At 43.7% G+C, this 19,567-nt stretch overlaps 1 protein-coding gene across 5 annotated transcripts in view; it reads left to right on the top strand.

Annotated features, from left to right (window-relative positions):
• ATXN7L1 (ataxin 7 like 1) overlaps nt 1-19,567 on the top strand; it is a 77,565-nt gene that overhangs the window by 13,423 nt on the left and 44,575 nt on the right. The gene's annotated exons all lie outside the window — the stretch shown is intronic.

Below are 19,567 nucleotides of genomic sequence, written 5' to 3' on the forward strand. Positions count from 1 at the left end.
GTCCTCCCAGTGTCCTCTTTGCTTGGCTAAACATACACGAATCCCTCAACTGTTCCTCATAAGGCTTTGTTTCCACACCCTTGATCGCCTTGGTCACCCTCCTCTGCATATGTTCCAACCAAATTCAGTGAAGCTTTTTTGCAGGTGGGGTTAGGATTGCACACCTGAGCAGCTATGGTTAGAAATTAGGTAGGCATGGATTTCGTAGGACTGTTGGTGTTCCAGTCCCACCTTCGCCACAGATTGACTGGAAGGACTTAAGCAAGTTACAGTTGTACCTTGGTTTTCGAACAGCTAAGTTCTCGAACGTTTTGGCTCCCGGACGTCACAAACCCGGAAGTGACTGTTCTGGTTTGCGAATACAGTGGTGCCCCGCAAGACGAATGCCTCGCAAGACGGAAAACCCGCTAGACGAAAGGGTTTTCCGTTTTGGAGGTGCTTCGCAAAACGAATTTCCTATGGGCTTGCTTCGCAAGACGAAAATGTCTTGCGAGTTCCTGCGGTTTTATTTCACTTTCCCCCCCTTTTTCTAAGCCGCTAAGCCGCTTATCAGCTGATCCGCTAAGCCGCTTATCAGCTGATCCGCTAAGCCGCTAAGCCGCTTATCAGCTGATCCGCTAAGCCGCTAATAGCGCTAACCCGCTAAGCCGCTAATGGGCTTGCTTCGCAAGACGAAAAAACTGCAAGACGAAGAGACTCAAGGAACGGATTCTTTTCGTCTTGCGAGGCACCACTGTATTTATGGAAGCCAAACATCTGATGGGGCTCCCATGGCTTCTGATTGGCTGCAGAAGCTTCCTGCAGCCAATCAGAAGTCATTCTTTGGTTTGCAAACATTTTGGAACTCGAACAGACTTCCAGAATCGATTCCATCCGACTTCCAAGGTATGACTGTATTCCATTGCAAATCAGTAAAATGGTGCCAAATCAGGTGTGTGTGTCTTTCGCAGACACTTCATTATTTCAGCTATAAAGCACAGTATTAAATGTTAACCCTTGTGCTGAAGCAAAACCAGAGAGCATGTGTTTATTAAACATTCATGCATCTGCTTTGGCCCATATCAACCTACTTTTGAAGATAGTTATGATGACAAAACACAGGTAAGGCTGCAATCCTATGCACACCTGTCTGGGATATGTCCTGTTAAACTTAGTGGCACTTTCTTCTATGTAGACAAGCAAAGGGTTCTTCTGTAAGACTGTAAATAACCATAATAGTAACTTTTGAACGTTTCTGTTTGTCACTTCATAACTTCTTTGGAAAGAAAATAGTAAAAATCCCATTAAAACCAAAGTCTTAACAACCACCGCCATCATGCTTGTCCGAGATAATATGAGGACAAGTCGACTACTAATCCAGAACAAAATGATCTCCACGTTCCTCAACAGATTGCCAGTTTTGATGTAGCTGAAAAACGCTGCCTGTTTCTTACGACTTTGTAATATCCCAAACTGAAAACATGCGCTTTACTCTTGCCTAAGCAGCTAAACACTAATGAATAACACTTGAACTAATAGTTCTAAGATTTATGTAAATCACAGGGTCTCCCTTAACTGAGGGATTCCATTCTGTGTCACAGAAGCCTATTTTTTTCAGTCTTAGTTGTTTGGTTGGAGTTGTTATTGACACAACTGTGGCAGCTGGAGATGATGGGATGATAGTCAAAAACATCTGGAAGGGACCAGGCTGATGGAGGCTGGTGTGGCAGCCTCCCAGTTGTATTTATTTCATGAACTGGTGCTTCTGAGATAACACCTTGCATGGTTTCTCATATTTTGCTTTCTTGCGAGAATTCTGATGAATGTGTATTTAAGCCTTCAAACTGCACCACAACCCTTGCTGTGTTGCTTCTTCACTTTGGTTATTGATTGTGTCACACTGCATTTTTCACAGAAACTGTAAAAAGATGCCAGGTAAGAGAATCTGATGTATAATAACTGGTTCCTTCTTATATTTTCATGGTGAATCTAGTGGAGGAATGATGTATGAACACTGACTTCCTTCCACAATTTCTCTCCCTTCATGTGAATCAAGGTTGTAACTGCTCTGTGTGTCCTTAAAACTTTGAGGGAGGGGTGCAACTTGGGTTATAGTAAGAATGTTGGCATCTAGTGGGTTAACAGGTTCCCCTTTGTCTGGCAAAGAGGACTCTGGTACAGTGGTGCCTCGCAAGACGAAAAGAATCCGTTCTGCGAGTCTCTTCGTCTAGCGGTTTTTTCGTCTTGCGAAGCAAGCCCATTGACGGCTTAGCAGATTAGCGCTATTAGCGGCTTTTAGCGGCTTAGCGGATAAGCAGATAAACGGCTTAGCGGCTTAGAAAAAGGGGGGGAAAGGAAAAAAAAACGCAGGAACTCGCAAGACATTTTTGTCTTGCGAAGCAAGCCCATAGAAATTCGTTTTGCGAAGCACCTCCAAAACGGAAAACTCTTTCGTCTAGCGAGTTTTCAGTCTTGCGAGGCATTCGTCTTGCGGGGCACTACTGTATTACAAATGATGAGTGCCCCAGGGAAAGTATTGCTTCTTACCACTGCTGTGAAGGGAGAATTCGCCATGCCACTAGAAATAATGTTTTCGTTTGTTTTATTCTTTCGGGTTGTTGGGGTTTTTTTTTGTCACTTTCCATCTCTTTGTGCTTTGCTATAAGGTGCTGTTCTACTGAAGAGGCTTTGCTGCTGGGACAGAGACAGAAGAACTGCCCTGATATGAGAGCTAATTTATATGAGGGAAACATTTTAAACAATCCCGGTGAAAGATTACCAGAAAACTATATAAAATATTGCTTACCTGAAGTTATAGTTTGTGTTTTTGAAGGTAACCTTAATGATATTTATAAATTGAGGCTGAAGTGGACAATACTTAAGACATAACCTGCTGATTTTTTTTAAATAAAGTATTAATTGCTCCCTTTTTTCAAATAAAAAGAACAACTAAAACTTCCTTAAGGCAATTCGAATGTCATGACAGTAGAAACAACTGGATAAATGAAAACAGAAAACAATGGGAAAATTTAAAGTGTCTTTAAATAGGAGAATAAGAAGGTTCTGTTTTTATGCACAAATGCAAGTAATGAGATAGACACACTAGTCCATGGGTAGGCAAACTAAGGCCCGGGGGCCGGGGCCGGCCCAGTCGCCTTCTAAATCTGGCCCACGGATGGTCCAGGAATCAGCGTGTTTTTACATGAGTAGAATGTGTCCTTTTATTTAAAATGCATCTCTGGGTTATTTGTGGGGCATAGGAATTTTTTTATTATTATTTAAATATAGTCCGGCCCCCCACAAGGTCTGAGGGACAGTGGACCAGCCCCTGGCTGAAAAAGTTTGCTGACCCATGACTAGCCATTTGCATTCAGGGGCATGCTAATACAGAGCATGTCCTCCAGCCTTGCGTGCTGCTGGTTTTACTTCACTCAGTAAAGGGATGTGGAGCAAGGCCTCATCCGGTAATGTATAAGGAGTGGAAAGGTTGGCGTATATTCTCATCCCAGGTCCTTTAGGAATTTCAGCTAAAGTTCCTTCGAAACTCCTCAGATCTGGATAAATATCGGTCAGTGTTGATTTGCCAACCCTGCAGTGGTTGGCGGTCCTTGGGGGTCTCAAATTTCAGTGATGCCAAAAAAAAAAATTGCCGCCTGCCTCTCACGCAGCATTCTAAATCATATTTGTGGTGTCCTCTGCAGTGCCTGCAAGGCTCTGCACCCAACGTAACCAAACAGTTTAAAGGGACCCCTGACCATTAGGTCCAGTCATGGCTGACTCTGGGGTTGCGGTGCTCATCTCGCTTTATTGGCCGAGGGAGCCGGCGTACAGCTTCCGGGTCATGTGGCAGCATGACTAAGCCGCTTCTGGCAAACCAGAGCAGCACATGGAAACACCATTTACCTTCCCGCCAGAGTGGTACCTATTTATCTACTTGCACTGGCGTGCTCTCGAACTGCTAGGTTGGCAGGAGCAGGGACCGAGCAACGGGAGCTCACCTGTCGCGGCTATTTGAACCGCCGACCTTCTGATCGGCATGTCCTAGGCTCTGTGGTTTAACCCACGCGCCCCTAAATCTGACTGCCTGCGGCCAGTTCCCAGTGTTAAATGCACAGGTGAATTCTGCTGTAGCTGCAGCTTCCAGACAGAACACTGTACAGTAGCCAGCAAGATCAGGGACTCCCAAACTGTGGTCCTTGGGCAAGTTTCATTCAGGTGATCTGTGACATGCGGGTTGGTTTGTGGCTGCAGATAGTAGACAGCACATCTTATACGCCTTGTAATTCCACAGAATTCAAGGTGTAATTGCTAGGACAGGCAGAAAAATCATAAAGCGGTCCACCAAGCCATTTTCAAGTGGTTCGTGGTCTTGGTGGGGAAGTAGGAACCACCGAGCTTAGATAGCCTACTTCTCTATTTATTGTTATGATATAGTCTGAGAATGATTTAATCCCCCCCCCCGCTTTCTTTTAGGAAAGGAATGAATTTTTAATTCTATTCATTTAATTCTATTCATTTCTGCATTTGTGATCACACTTTCTACAAGGTGCTGTGGAGACGGGTTAATGCTAATAAGGTTATACAGTAACTACAGCAGCTATTTTATAGAACATAACAGGACTCTTAGTGTCTATGTTTCTCTCTTTCTTCCTCTCTCTCTGACTACTGTGTAGAAAAGAACACAAAGCTACTTACTTGCAGTCTGGTATTCTTGGTGTGCTACACCCGTGTACATCACTTTGCTAGTACAGTGGATGCTCGGGTTGCGAACCTGATACGTGCGGGAGGCACGGTCGCAACCCACAGTGCCACGTCTGCGCATGCGCGGGTTGCGATTTGGCGCTTCTGCTCATGCGCGTCCGCCGAAACCTGGAAGTAACCCGTTCTGGTACTTGCAGGTTTTGGCGCGCCCGTAACCCGAAAAAACGCAACGTGAAGTGCCTGTAACCCGAGGTGTGACTGTATTGTTGTTAATTACATTTGTATAGTGTCCTTCATCCGAAGAACACAGAGTGGTTCGCAGCATAAAAATACAAAATGAGAACACAAAATACATAATACAGTGGTGCCTTGCAAGACGAAAAGAATCCGTTCCGCGAGTCTCTTCGTCTAGCGGTTTTTTCGTCTTGCGAAGCAAGCTCATTAGCGGCTTAGCGGATTAGCGCTATTAGCGGCTATTAGCGGCTTAGCGGCTTAGAAAAAGGGGGGGAAGGGGGAAAAAGTCGGAAAAACTCGCAAGACATTTTCGTCTTGCGAAGCAAGCCCATAGGGAAATTCGTCTTGCGAAGCACCTCCAAAACGGAAAACCCTTTCGTCTAGTGGGTTTTTCGTCTTGCGAGGCGTTCGTCTTGCAGGGCACCACTGTAAAACAAAAACCAACCAATAACCACCCCCTCCCACAAGCACATTTAAAAAGCCGTAGAATGTTAATAACCCAAAGGCTAATGTTTTCGCCTGGCACCTAAAGAGATGTAATGAAGGTGCCAGGTGAGCCTCCTTGGGGAGAGTATTCCACAAATGGGGAGCCACTGCAGGAAAGGCCCATTTTCATGTTGCCACCCTTCGGACCTCTCATAGGGGAGGCACGCGGAGAAGGGTCTCCGATGATGATCGCAGGTTGGTGGCAGGCTAAGTGGGTTGCTTGGCCCACCCTGCTTATGGATTCTCAAAAGATACTGCATTTATCTTAGGGAGCTGACATAATTGTCTATAAAACAAAGATCGAAACTGAATACTGGCCAACAATAATTGGACATGGATGTATCATTACATCAGTCTGCAGCAGAGGAGGGAAGAGATGGGGTGCAGGGCCACTCCATCAAAACAACTGGGAGGCCAGCATCTTTTGGTTTCTCCTCTCCTTGAATCTTTCCATCCCGGCTGGTAATTGGAACAACTTGCAATTAAGAACTGGAACCTGAGTTTGCTTATTTCCTAACTCAGTTGGTTAAAGCGTGGTGCTGATAACGCCCAGGTTGCAGGTTCAATCCCCATAAGGGACAGCTGTATATTCCTGCATTGCAGGGGGTTGGACTAGATCAGTGATGGCCAAACTTGGCCCTCCAGGTGTTTTGGGACTACAGTTCCCATCATCCCTGACCACTGGTCCTGTTAGCTAGGGATGATGGGAGTTGTAGTCCCAAAACAGCTGGAGGGCCAAATTTGGCCATCCCTGGACTAGATGAACCTCTGGGTCTCTCCCAACTTTTATGATCCATTTTTCTTTTGCCATGTCTTTTTAGACTGTAAGCCTGGGGATAGGGACTTCTTTCTTTCTTTCTTTCTTTCTTTCTTTTTTTCTTTCTTTCTTTCTTTCTTTCTTTCTTTCTTTGTAAGCCACTCTAGGAACCTTTTCTGATGAGGAGAAGGATAAAAACATGATTTTAAAGTAAATGTACTTACAGGAATCAGTCGTTCCCAATTGAATCAGAGGTGAACTGGATCAAAAAGGGGACGATGTAAAGAAATGTTACTTTCTTCCATCGGAAACAAGATTTATTTGCTGGAGTGGTTGCAACATTGTTGCAACATTATATTATTTCCTGGGCCCTGTGACGTGTTGTTTACTCCGCCATTTTCTCAATCACTTAATTTATATTCTCCTTTGGACTGCTCCAGAGGCCATGCCTGCACCGCAAGAACTTGTTATTTAGTGTATTCGCTGTACATTTACATTAGCTTACTTGTCTGTTAGTTTCCTAAACTTCAGAAGGGCCGTAGCTCGGTGGTACATGCAGAAGCTTCCAGGTTCAAACCCTGGGCGTATCCCTGCTTTAGGGTTGCCATATGTCCAGATTTTACTGGACACGTCCAGGATTCAAACAGCGAAAATAGCGTCCGGCGGAATGTTTTAAAAAGGCCAAAATATCCGGAGGTTTGGGAGTGCAAAAAGCTGTACCCTGGAAGCAGAAGTGACCAGGCTCCACCTCTTCAGGTGCTGGAGTTCCTGTGTGCCAGGAATTCCAGAGTCTCTGGGAATGCAGTGCTAGGGCTCCGCCAGCATTGCAAGAGCCCTTACGCTGCCTTGTCAAAATCAGGCATGCTTTGGGAAGGTGTTGGGGAAGGTCTACCGGCAAAGGTGTTTGCACAGAAGGGGTCCAGGGCAAGGCTTGGATGGCTTAAGGTGGTTCTGGAGATTGTGCAAAAAAATACATAAATATCTCTTTCCTTACCTGGGCATGCTAACTCATGAGAGAGAGAGGGAGAGAGAGAGGGAGGGAGAGTTACTGCCATCACACTGCCATTCAGTGTAGACCAGCCTTTCTCAGCATCTGTGGTCCAATAACATCTGGGCACCTGAGGTTGAGAGAGGCTGGGGTAGACAGTGCTGAGCTATACAGACCAATGACCTGGCTTGGCAGCTTTGTCTTTTCCTCAACTGGTGTATAAAAACAAAACTCCTCAGAAATTATGTTAAATCATGAATTGCATCATAGATGAGCAGCACAACTTTTTTTTTTTTTAAAAAAAAATCCTAATAACAGCGAAATCGGTGAAAAAGCCTCTGAGAACTGGGGGAGGGGGTCAGCTGCGATGTACTCTGATTTGCATGTGTGGTAGGTGAGGGTGTTCATACTTTCTATTGTATGGAGAATTCATAACTGAGAGAACATCTGCTTTTCAAACAGCCACAGGTTTGACCACAAAAAGTAGCATACAAAACCAGGTGTTGAGAGTAAGCTGCTGATTCCTAATACTGACACAGAATCATGATTTAAAAAGAGGAACTTCTGGACAGTCATGAGGAGTTAATGAAGTGGAAATGCAGGAATCTCTTGTCTTTACTGTTGCAACATACAGTTATTAATTCACACTTGTGTGTATGTGAAAGGGTTAATCCAGGCATAGGCAAACTCGACCCTCCAGATGTTTTGGGACTACAATTCCCATCATCTCTGACCCCTGGTCCTGTTAGATAGGGATGATGGGAGTTGTAGTCCCAAAACACCTGGAGGGTGGAGTTTGCCTGTGCCTGGGTTAATCTGAGCTCAGGCTGCAAGTGGGTGTCTCTCAGCAGCCTCTGCTCCCCACTTCTCATTCTCTTTCTCTTTGTGCTATCTGGAACATGCATATTTGCTCATTCAAAGATTGCATTATCTTTTTTGTAAGAAAACTTTGTACTTTTCTTTTTAAGTTGTTTGGAACCGTCCCGTCCCCCATCTTTATCTACTACCAAGTGTCTGTGATTTATTCTATCCTAAGTATTTTCACAGGAAATGTTTGCTTAAAATGGATTTTTGTGGATGGGGGCAGATACAAAATCTAACCAAATTTAAATGTGCTCAAAGCAATTGCTGTTGTGTTTAACGCTGCTACAAGAGAGTAAGAAATCTCTCTTCCAAACCTCTTTCTTCAACAATTACCATGTGATGTTAATCCATTTTGAAAATTTGCTTGCTCCCATTCTTTGACATGATGCTTGCTCATGATGTTATGGTGCTGACTACCTTTGAGTATTATAGAAAATCACAGTATATTATAGCATAAAGTTATGTAGTCCTTTTTGCTCCTAAATAAATAGTTTTGCTAATGTTTTCAATGCTTACATATCCTTTGACCAAGTTCTTGCTGGTGTAGCAATTTGGGTCTTATGAGAACCACTTTAGAGAGTGAGTGGGGGCTCATTTGCTGGTATGTTGGTATGAAAAAAAGTTTACACATAAGGAACTAGTAAGTTAAGCAGAATGTTTTCCCCTGACGTTCTAGTTTTCCAACTGCAGAGATTCTTATTTATTGTGTTCTTGGAATGGGGAAGCGTTCAGTTATGTGAGCCCAGTTGCAGCCTGAAGTTGTTACAGTCCACACACGAGGTTACTGCCTTGGTGGGAAGCTAAGACTTTTTAGTGATGCGCCAAAAAAAAAATTAAAAAAAAGACAGTTAATCGTCCTGACACCTTAATTGCTAAACCTTGATAGGTCTGCCTCTTTTCCAGCTCTCTTTTAATTATTTAAGGCTACTAAAGCAATCTTTTTAAAATATTTTTTATTAAAGGTTTTCTTTGGTTACAGTTGTCTCTAATTGCTCACCAAAGGCAGCTAATGATTCTTTCAATAGCACCACTTCTGGGCAGAAATGTTTTTGCTGTTGTGCACCAGTAGTTTATGTACAGGGTGAGAAAATTGTTAACTTTGAGGGTGGTCACTTGACTTCAGTGTGTTCTGAATAAAAGAGTTTTCCAAAAAGCCCCCCTTCAAGGTTTGCTAGATATTTTGCTATAAATGCCAGGATGCTGGAGCAGGAAAATAAGAGGGTTAAAAAACTTGAAGCTGTTCTCCCCAATGCCCTGGTATTGCTTCCCTCTCATTACTCCCTAGCAGAGAGAAGTGAATCTCTTTAGCATGTGATACCTGTACAGTGGTGCCTCGCAAGACGAAAAGAATCCGTTCCGCGAGTCTCTTCGTCTAGCGGTTTTTTCGTCTTGCGAAGCAAGCCCATTGACGGCTTAGCGGATTAGCGCTATTAGTGGTTTAGCGGCTTTTAGCGGCTTATAGCGGCTTAGCGGCTTAGAAGGGGGGGGGAGGAAAAAAAACCTGCAAGAACTCGCAAGACATTTTCGTCTTGCGAAGCAAGCCCATAGGAAATTCGTTTTCGAAGCACCTCCAAAACGGAAAACTCTTTCGTCTAGCGAGTTTTCCGTCTTGCGAGGCGTTCGTCTTGCGGGGCACCACTGTATCAGAGTTCATATGGATGTAAGATGGTATTAAATGGCGTGAGCAAGGATTCTTTCTAGGTCTGCAAGGCTGTGGATATCCATCATGGATTGTTCGTTTTTGTTTTGAAGAAGGGTTCTTTTGGTGACTGTGGGGCAGATAAAAGAAAGTTTGTGCTTCTCTGTTGTTTAGTTGTTTAGTCATGTCCGACTCTTCGTTACCCCATGGACCAGAGCACGACAGGGACCCCTGTCTTCTACTGCCTCCCGCAGTTTGGTCAAAGTCATGCTGGTAGCTTTGAGAACACTGTCCAACCACCTCGTCCTCTGTCGTTCCCTTCTCCTTGTGCCCTCAATCTTTCTAGTACAGTGGTACCTCTGGTTGCGAACAGGATCCGTTCCAGAGGCCGGTTCGCAACATGAGCAGAATGCAACCTGCAGTGGTGCGTCTGCGCACGCACAAGTTGCGATTCGCCACTTCTGCACATGCTCGTGACGTCATTTTGCACGTCTGTGCATGCACGAGCGGCGAAACCCGGAAGTAACCCTTTCTGGTACTTTGAGGTCACTGTGGAACATATCCTGAAAGAACATAACATGAAGCGGACGTAACATGAGGTATGACTGAATGCTGTAATGTCTCTCTAAAAGCTGGGGGTGGGGGAAGCTACATCAACTGTTACAGTGGTACCTCTGGTTACAAACTTAATTCGGTCTGGAGGTCCGTTCTTAACCTGAAACCGTTCTTAACCTGAGGTACCACTTTAGCTAATGGGGCCTTCCCTGCCGCCGCGACGCCGCTGCGTGATTTCTGTTCTCATCCTGAGGTAAAGTTCGTAACCCGAGGTACTACTTCCGGTGTTTGTAACCCGAGGTATGACTGTATTTCAATTTACTCTGTAGTTCCCTCCCCTGAGTGCATTGTTCATGTTGGGAAAGCCTTCCTCTCAACTTGAACATGCTTGTGCTTCCTCAAGCCATTTGCGTAAAAGAAGCCGTGCACCACAGAATGTATTTTATTGCCGGCTCACAGTGGATGGGGGAAAAGCATTTGAGCTGGTTCACCTCTGTAAATGTTACAGAAGAGGATTGTTGGCTGTGTAGTCCACATTCATAGGATCTTAGAGTTGGAAGGCACCTGTGCTGGGCCCGGGGGTTAACCTGAGCAACACAGTCCAGGTCCGGTCCCGAATCCAAGGATTCCACGAGGAGTCAGTCCAACAGGGCCAAGGCAGGAAACCAGGTGAGGTCAGGCACAGGGTAACAGGCAGGTAACAGCAATGTTGCTCCTGCAACCTGGGGCAGGGTCCAGCAGCCTTTTATCTCTGTCGGGTAATGGCCGGTCCTGATCCCCCGGCGACTGACCTCCCTGTCTCGCCCGAAGGCGAGCACTCCTCCTGCGAGTACTCAGGTCTCTCCTTCTCTCCGACCTCAGTCTCTGCAACTTGGGAGATGTTCGTGGGTTACTAGACCCAGAGGCCGCCCCAGCCTCTCCTGACCCAACTGGTAGTGGAGCAGCTGTAAGTGATTGCCCAGCTGAAGGCAACGAGGTAATCCCCGCATCTGGAGCCAGGGCAGGCTCAGGCCCCTGACTCGGCCCAGCTGGTGCTTGTTGCAGGGGAACCTGTGCAGACTGGGACTCTTCAGGATCAGGCCCCAGACTCGGTTCAGATGCCGCCTGAGGCAGAGGATCTGGTGTGGACCGAGACTCCTCTGCTTCCGAGTCTGAGCCCGAGTTCCAGGCCATCACAGCACCCAAGGGTCATCTCTTGGGATACAGGAATCTCAGCTAAAGCATCTGTGACAGATCCAACTTCTGCTTAGAAACCTCCAAGGAAGGAGAGTCCACCGCCTCTTGTGTGAGTCTGTTCCACTGCCAAACAGCTCTTACTGTCAGAAAGTTTTTCCGACTGTTTAGTCGGAATCTTCCTTCTTGTAGCTTGAAGCCATTGCCTCGAGTCCTACCCTCCAGAGAAAACAAGCTTGTTCCCTCTTCCATGCACTGAAAGATCTTCCTTTCACATTCTGGTGAACATAGGTATTTCAGATAGACAGACATATAGTTCCCCCACCCCCTTTAAGAACAGAAGAGCCCTTGTTAAGTTGCCTTTTGTCACATGGTATTGCAAATAAGGTAAAAGAGAATACCTTCTAATGTTGTTTTTCTTCTGCAGCAGTGTTTATGCTTTTTATAAACCCTCCTATACTTATAAGGGGTCCTTTACTAATACAATATTGGAATCAAAGAGTTAAGTCATAACGATGTAAAATTTAGGCATATGAAAGTAGTGCGCAATGTTAAATGAAACTTTTTTATTTGAAGTTCAGAAAGATGGTCTCTGGAGTCTGCTATGGGCCTCATTGTTAGCAATTCGGTTTGCCTTCAACTAAAAAGCTTCTGAAAGTATGAATTTTGAAAAATTAAACAAAAACCTGAATCTTTCATACCTTGTTTAAACTTTTCATCATGTTAAATGAAATATTTCACTATATAGGATTCATCAAACCCCCCCTTACCCCATGTCGTTGAGATAAAGTACAGTGGTGCCCCGCAAGACGAACGCCTCGCAAGACGGAAAATCCACTAGACGAAAGGGTTTTCCGTTTTGGAGGCGCTTCGCAAAACGAATTTCCCTATGGGCTTGCTTCGCAAGACGAAATGTCTTGCGAGTTCCTGCGGGTTTTTCCCCCTCCCCCCCTTTCCTAAGCCAATAAGCCGCCTATCAGCTGATCCTCTAAAAGCCGCTAAACCGCTAATAGCGCTAATCCGCTAAGCTGTCAATGGGCTTGCTTCGCAAGACAAAAAAAACGCTATACGAAGAGCCTCACGGAATGGATTAATTTCGTCTTGTGAGGCACCACTGTATTTGATTGCCCCCCTAATCAGTTTAATTGGAGGCTAACAGTCTGCTTTGTCTTTCAGCGAAATCCTCAGTGTAAGAACAGAACCAAATTTCAGAGATTGTGGGGTTTATTCTGAGGTGTTTCCATTTCAGCCTCTTTATTGTAGGAGAGTTTAGAAAGTGTGAAATAGCAAAGGGTTTTTTTTCATGAGAGGGGGCAGGGTTTTTTTGGGGGGGGGGAACACACTTACGTTTGGGGTCAGCTATGGCCCACAATACGTAGTAAGGTTATGGTTTAAGTTGGTCTTACCACGCAAGACAGGATTTATTGTTACAAATATATCTTTATTGGAGAATAAATCTGTTTTCTTCTTTTGATAATGTCTTATTTCTATAGTTGTTAAGTTGGTAAATGTGTATTTTCTAAGAATGCTACTGTAGTGCAGTAAAATTGGAAATCTTAGCTGCGTGTCTGTCTGTGTTGTGGATTTTAATATGTAACACACCTTTCCAATTTGGCCTGTTTAATTGCTACATTCTCAGGTTCATCCTTGGATGTGTAGCAATTTTACATTGTGCTGTTGTGAATATTAGAGCGTCTATTAAGACAGTGTGATCCATTCATTTCCTGTTGGGATTCTGTTGGAGAAATGTCTGGTGGATTGTGCCTCTTGGCATTAACCACAAATGTGCATCATTGTTTTAAAATACTAAGTAAAGGACATGAACTTCTTGTTTCCTTTCAGTGGTGAGAAGATAGCAAGATAATCTTAGCCAGGTAATCTTAACTCTGTACCACAATGTGAGATAGTTAAAAATAATCGAGTTCTCTGCCAAATCCAGCATCTCTGTTCAGCCCTTTTCAACTAATCTGTCAATGTATTTCTCACACATTCATGAGATCATGGTTGTCCATCCTCATTAAGCACGCCACACTTCACTCTGAATGCATTCTGGTGAGAAAGCAATTGTCTGTGAACATTATCTTAAAATGGGCTCAGTATAACAAATTGACTGTTGCATGAGAAGCGTAGCCCTTTAATTATGTGCAGCACCATGGCTTTACAGTCTGTGAACAGACAGGTCCAAGAAATTCAGCAATTTAGTGATAAACAAATGGTTTTCACCCCTTGTGATGGGCCTGTGGATCTGTTGTCACTTGTGGCTTCTACATGGTGGACTTTGTCATGAATAGTTGCAAAGGAAAGGGACCAGAGAACAGTGTGCAAATACAAAATATTGTGCTGTAGGTCGTGTCTTTTGGGACTTAGTATGCTTGTGAAAAGCATGCTGTACCTATGCACTGTTCTATGGCATATACCGTATTTTCCGTTCTATAAGACGCACCAGACCACAAGACGCACCTAGTTTTGGGAGGAGGAAAACAAGAGAGAAAAAATTCTGAATCTCAGAAGCCAGAACAGCAAGAGGGATCGCTGTGCAGTGAAAGCAGCAATCCCTCTTGCTGTTCTGGCTTCTGGGATAGCTGCGCAGCCTGCATTCGCTCCATAAGACGCACACACATTTCCCCTTACTTTTTAGGAGGGGAAAAGTGTGTCTTATAGAGTGAAAAATACGGTATATTATTGTCTTTCTAAATAAGATACAGCACAACTTTCAGTGTGAACTGAAGTGTGTTGTCTTCGAAGACCCACTGGTTTTCAGTATGTAGTTACTTCTGAGTAACTGTGCTTGGAACGAGGGCTTTCTCAGGTGCAACCAGGCTGGTGCTTTTGCAGTCCCTTCCACCTCAAAGCCTGAAACCTTTATGAGGTTACCAGGCCCCTGAATCCATCTTTTGCTTCTCATAATTGTGGGCAATTTAAGGGGATGTCAGTAAGCTAGTTGGATTCCTTGCCTTCCCCCCTCCCATTGATGGATCAGATGCATTTCAGGCAATTTTTTATCTGTTTTAGTATTTTAACTTTGTTTTAAAGCGTGGTTGTGAATTTTTCTTGATTATATTGCTTTATCTTTTTGTAAACCGCTTTGAGGTGGGGGCTTTTTAACAACCAAGCGGTGCATAAATTTTATGAAATAAATAAATAAAATAAATAATGTTGTGTTGCATATAAAACGCTCAGCCTGTAAAAAGCTCAGCTTGTAAAAGATAGGCAGCTTTTTGAAGTGGTGGGAGCATTTCCCTACTTGATCCTAGGAACCCATGATACATTACATTATTTTTAGGTACTCACTTAAAAAATATATAAACTTGTGAATATGGCAAATATATGTATTACAGAAGTGCACTTGTTGGAGAGCCATGATTGGCTGCACCTTGCAGAGTTCATTGGCAAAATTGGGTTTTCCTTTCTGACCCATAGAGGAATTGTCTGGGAAGCGGGTGGCGCTGTGGGTTAAACCACAGAGCCTAGGACTTGCCAATCAGAAGGTTGGTGGTTTGAAGCCCCGCGATGGGGTGAGCTCCCGTTGCTCTGTCCCTGCTCCTGCCAACCTAGCAGTTGGAAAGCACGTCAAAGTGCAGGTAGATAAATAGGTACTGCTCCGGCAGGAAAGTAAACGGCGTTTCCATGCGCTGCTCAGATTCGCCAGAAGCGGCTTAGTCATGACCCAGAAGCTGTACGCCGGCTCCCTCAGCCAATAAAGCGAGATGAGCACCGCAACCCCAGAGTCGGTCACGACTGGACCTAATGGTCAGGGGTCCCTTTACCTTTACCTTTATCCCCATTTCAGTGCTTTTCCTGACAGCTGAATTTTGCTGCTTTTGCTTGATTCTCTCTCCCCACCCTCCAAACACACACACACACACACAGAGAGAGAGAGAGAGAGAGAGAGAGAGAGAGTGTTTATGTGAAAACAGTTCACAAATCTTGGCACAATTGCTAAAGAAGTTTTAAAGCTTTTCCAAGAGACTCTCTTAATGACTTGCTGGATTCCTTTTGTTATCTGCTTTAGTGCTATCTCCTCTGCAAATAATTTGTCTGTGCTTCCCATGTTTGCTTTCACCCAAAGGGGATGTTTTTGTCCGAAAGCCAAATGCTGCCTTGTTACTACTTATAACCACAGCGTTTTTTTGCAGGTGTCAAACTGCAAATCTTTTAACCTTTCCTCATTAAACCTGTTTGTTTGAGCACTCCTCTGCCCACTGAAAGCACATGCCCCCGACTTTACATTTACCCCCACGAAATGAAATCGGGATCCCTTTTAAGATTAATGAACTTGCAGGGCCAGCGTGCCACATTTTTAGTGATTTCTGAGTTATTTACTTGGAAATTGTTGCTCCATTCTAGGCGTGTGTTCCATTGTGGGGACGTAAGAGTGTGATTCCTGTGAAAGAGTCATACAGCTAAATTGGTATAATTCACTTGGAACATCTTGACCTTATTCAAAGGGTAATGATAGGATTGCATGGTTCCAGTCTTTGAATTCTTGTTAGTCCTGAATACTTTTTCTGTGATTTGAGTAGTGTGACTCAACTCTATTGTGTAAAATCCATACTGGCAGGTTAGGTCTTTAAATTATCTTCTCCTTGGAAGTGTGTGTGTTTGTACAAATAAATATATCTACATATTTGCATAAGAGAGCACACAGAGGACATATGTATAACTTCAAACCACAAATCATTTCTAGTTTCATTTGGGACGGTCATCATTTTATCGAAAACAATTATTGTGATGTTGTTCAAATATCCTCATTTAAAATGCCCATCAATGATTTGGAAATCTAAACATCTATTCTGAGTCAGCTATGAGAGAACATTAAAACATGCACTCTTGCAAACAAACAAACAAACAAATCAGGAAACAAAATGAATGTATTTGATCTGCTATAGTTGTGCAATTATGGGGTTTTTTTCCAGGGGGAGAGGAAATATTGCCAGTAGATTTATACACCATCTGTGATTGTGCTCCAAAGCAAGAGGGAAAAACTAATTAAGTATCTTACCTTTATAAAGAGTTACTTTGAAGACCCACTATTTCTTTTTTACCTCCCTTTTATGAGCTTACTTTAACCAAATTACAGAACTGAATGGTGGCAGTGAATTTGTTCTTCTGTTAGTGAGCTTTTAGTGCTGGGCGAGGGATATTGGACATTTCAAGAGTGGCATGGAGCCTAGATTCCCATTTTTCTCCCTAGGAATCTGAATTGGGATTATGCTGCTGAAGGGGAGGCCAAGTTGAAGGGGAGTCCCACTGGTAAACTAGTTTGCTTGGGGAAATAAAATCGTTTGAGAAGATAAGATGAATTTGCGTTTGAGCTTAATAGACAGAGCAATCCTTGTTCCCCAGTACAGGGAGAAAGATGCCACCCCTATGTCAGTCAGCATGGTGTCCACCATAACCTTTGTTTTTCCAGCCCAGAACTGGAGGGTGGAAACAAACTGCTCGAAAAGGCACAGAATGGAGCAACAGTAGGCATGTTCACAGCACCCATGGCAACACCATCTGTGCCCACCTATCATGGGCACCCAGGGACTCCCCCATGTTAGCCTTACGTGAAGGACACCTGGCTCATAAGTACTGTGTCTGAACACAGAAAGGGAAGAAAATAGCAGGCATTTAATATATTGCCCAAACAACAACCATGGGAAGATACCTGCACATAGCTCACACAACTTCCCTTCAGTCAAGAGAGGAAAAGATTTTTTTTTGTCAAAAACCAGGATTGATGGCAAAAGAAGCCACAACTGCCTACCAACGGCTACAACCTCCAGTACCTTACTACCTAGCATGGAGTTGGAAAACAGTGTTATTTTTTGTTACCTGTGCTTCACTTGCACTGAAGGCTCCATGGACCCAAATAGCATGTCCAAAGCATGTCCAAAGTCCGTTTCGGGGGGCCCTGTGGCAGTTTCTGGGTTAAAATCCTAAAAACAACAACTTTAATCCCAAAAAAAGCTTAACAACTTAAACTTCAATCCTAAAAAAAAGGTTAACAACTTTGGTCAGCCCTCACGGCCCTTCACTTCATCAAATCTGGCCCTATTTGAAAAAATTTGGACAACACGGTTGTAAGTCATCTTGATGGTTCTCAGAGGACCAAAAAGAAGGAAACAAATTGGGGGGGGGGGAATGAAGTGGTTTTAAGTACATTAGATTTACATATTTTGACTGCAGATAGGATGGCAACACTGCCAATGCCCTCCTATATATTTTATTTTCAACACTGTCGGGTTATTTGCCGTTTTCCCCAAATTACACATTATTGAGGTGAAATTTCATACCTTTCAGTCTGAAAAGTGATTTCTTATGAAAAAGTTCCACCACCTCGTTAAGTGTGTGTTTAGCTGTGGTAGCAATCATTGGTGCAGCCCCTTTGTGCTTTTAAAACTTCAAACCTGTAATCCTCTTTAGTGAATCTTATAAAGGCTGTTGAATTGCATCATCTCATTGGATTGGGTGCAGTCTAGGGGACGTTGGGTGTCTAAATTTCATTGTGGTCTGTAGAATTCAGGTGCACAATTATGTGCTCTAGGCTCGGTCGCTTTATTTCCAGCGAATCTTAGGCACACAGCGTTTTCTCTACGTTGCACCTTGAATGTGTTAGCATCTAACATTGCAACTTCTTCCACTGTTGAATCTAGTGTGCTGGGGGTTTTGTGGGCTTCCGTTGGACAACTTGAATTAAAAGCTGGTGGCATTTGTGATAAAATTTTCAGGAGAAATGGAGAAAATTCTGTTTTCTCATAGGTAAGAGCAGAGGGCTGCTTTAGGAGTCAAGAGCAGGACTTTGGAAGTGGTACAAGTAGTGTATCTGATACAGGATGGTGTTCACCTCATTGACATCGTGCACAGAATAACCCTCTTTTTAAAGGTGGTGCTGGAGATAAATGAACTCTCAGTTAGTCTAACCATTCATAGTTCCACTTTACCATTCATTTCAACAAGGGTTCATCGAAATACCGATTGCTTAAAATTAAAGCTTTAAAAGAAAGAAAGAGTGGAAATTGTGGCAGGAGAAGAGATGGAACACCAGGGAATGACTGACCTAATAATCATTGAAGAATGGATGGAGTTGGTAGTTCAGGCTTTTTAGAAAATGTTAGGGATATTTCAGACGGTGGCTGGTGTTCGCTGCAAGCCTATTAGCATGTGAGAGTTAAGAATTGCCCCTTATCTGAGAACCTGTTAGGTCACTAATGGAAGTCACTGGAGGTGACTGATAAATGCAAAGGGTCGAATCCCAAGGTTCCTTTCCTCTGGCTTGAAAGAGCCTTCCTCCTGTAGAAGAAGGAAACCTTTGAATTCACAATGCTGTGTTTACTCGAATCTAATGCTCACCTTTTTTGGCCAAATTAGGTTGTGAAAATTAAGGTGTGCCTTCGATTTGATGGCACATTTACATTTGCCAACAAATACTTTTTTTGGTTTCAAGGTTCTGAAAATTGTGGTGTGCATTCCATTCCATGGCACTTTACACTCGAGTAAATGCGGTATTTGCAGAGAGTGAGCTTTTTATGCTTATTAGTGAAAAGCAGTGCTGCGAGTCCTCATGTTGACAGTTACTGACCATTGCATTTTAAGCTGAATCATCCTCTTTAAGAGTGAAAGAGAATGCCTTATAGGTATATTGCTGCATGAACTATATTTTAAAAAGAGACTGGGGAGTGAGATTGCAAGTACTTTAAGTGGGATTTTGGGGATGACACAGTCACTACTGCACAGATGCACCATCACTGCTCTCCGTGTTGAGACCATGACTCATATTTGATTTCTGTTCCGTGGATGTAGAAGTCCGAGGGCAGACTAAACTAGTCATTTTTAAATTTTTTTGCTGATTGTCTCCTAATTAGCTGAAGAGTTCTCCCAGGTTTGTTGCTGATGGAAAATTCTATGCCAATCATTTCTATACCTCATAGAATCATAGAGTTGGAAGAGACCACAAGGGCCATCGAGTCCAACCCCCTGCCAAGCAGGAAACACCATCAGAGCACTCCTGACATATGGTTGTCAAGCCTCTGCTTAAAGACCTCCAAAGAAGGAGACTCCACCACACTCCTTGGCAGCAAATTCCACTGTCGAACAGCTCTTACTGTCAGAAAGTCCTTCCTAATGTTTAGGTGAAATCTTTTTTCTTGTAGTTTGGAGCCATTGCTCCGTGTCCGCTTCTCTGGAGCAGCAGAAAACAACTTTT

The sequence above is a fragment of the Podarcis erhardii genome (assembly GCF_964252035.2).
Source record: "Podarcis erhardii genome assembly, chromosome: 10".
In the NCBI taxonomy this organism is placed as follows: Eukaryota; Metazoa; Chordata; class Lepidosauria; order Squamata; family Lacertidae; genus Podarcis; species Podarcis erhardii.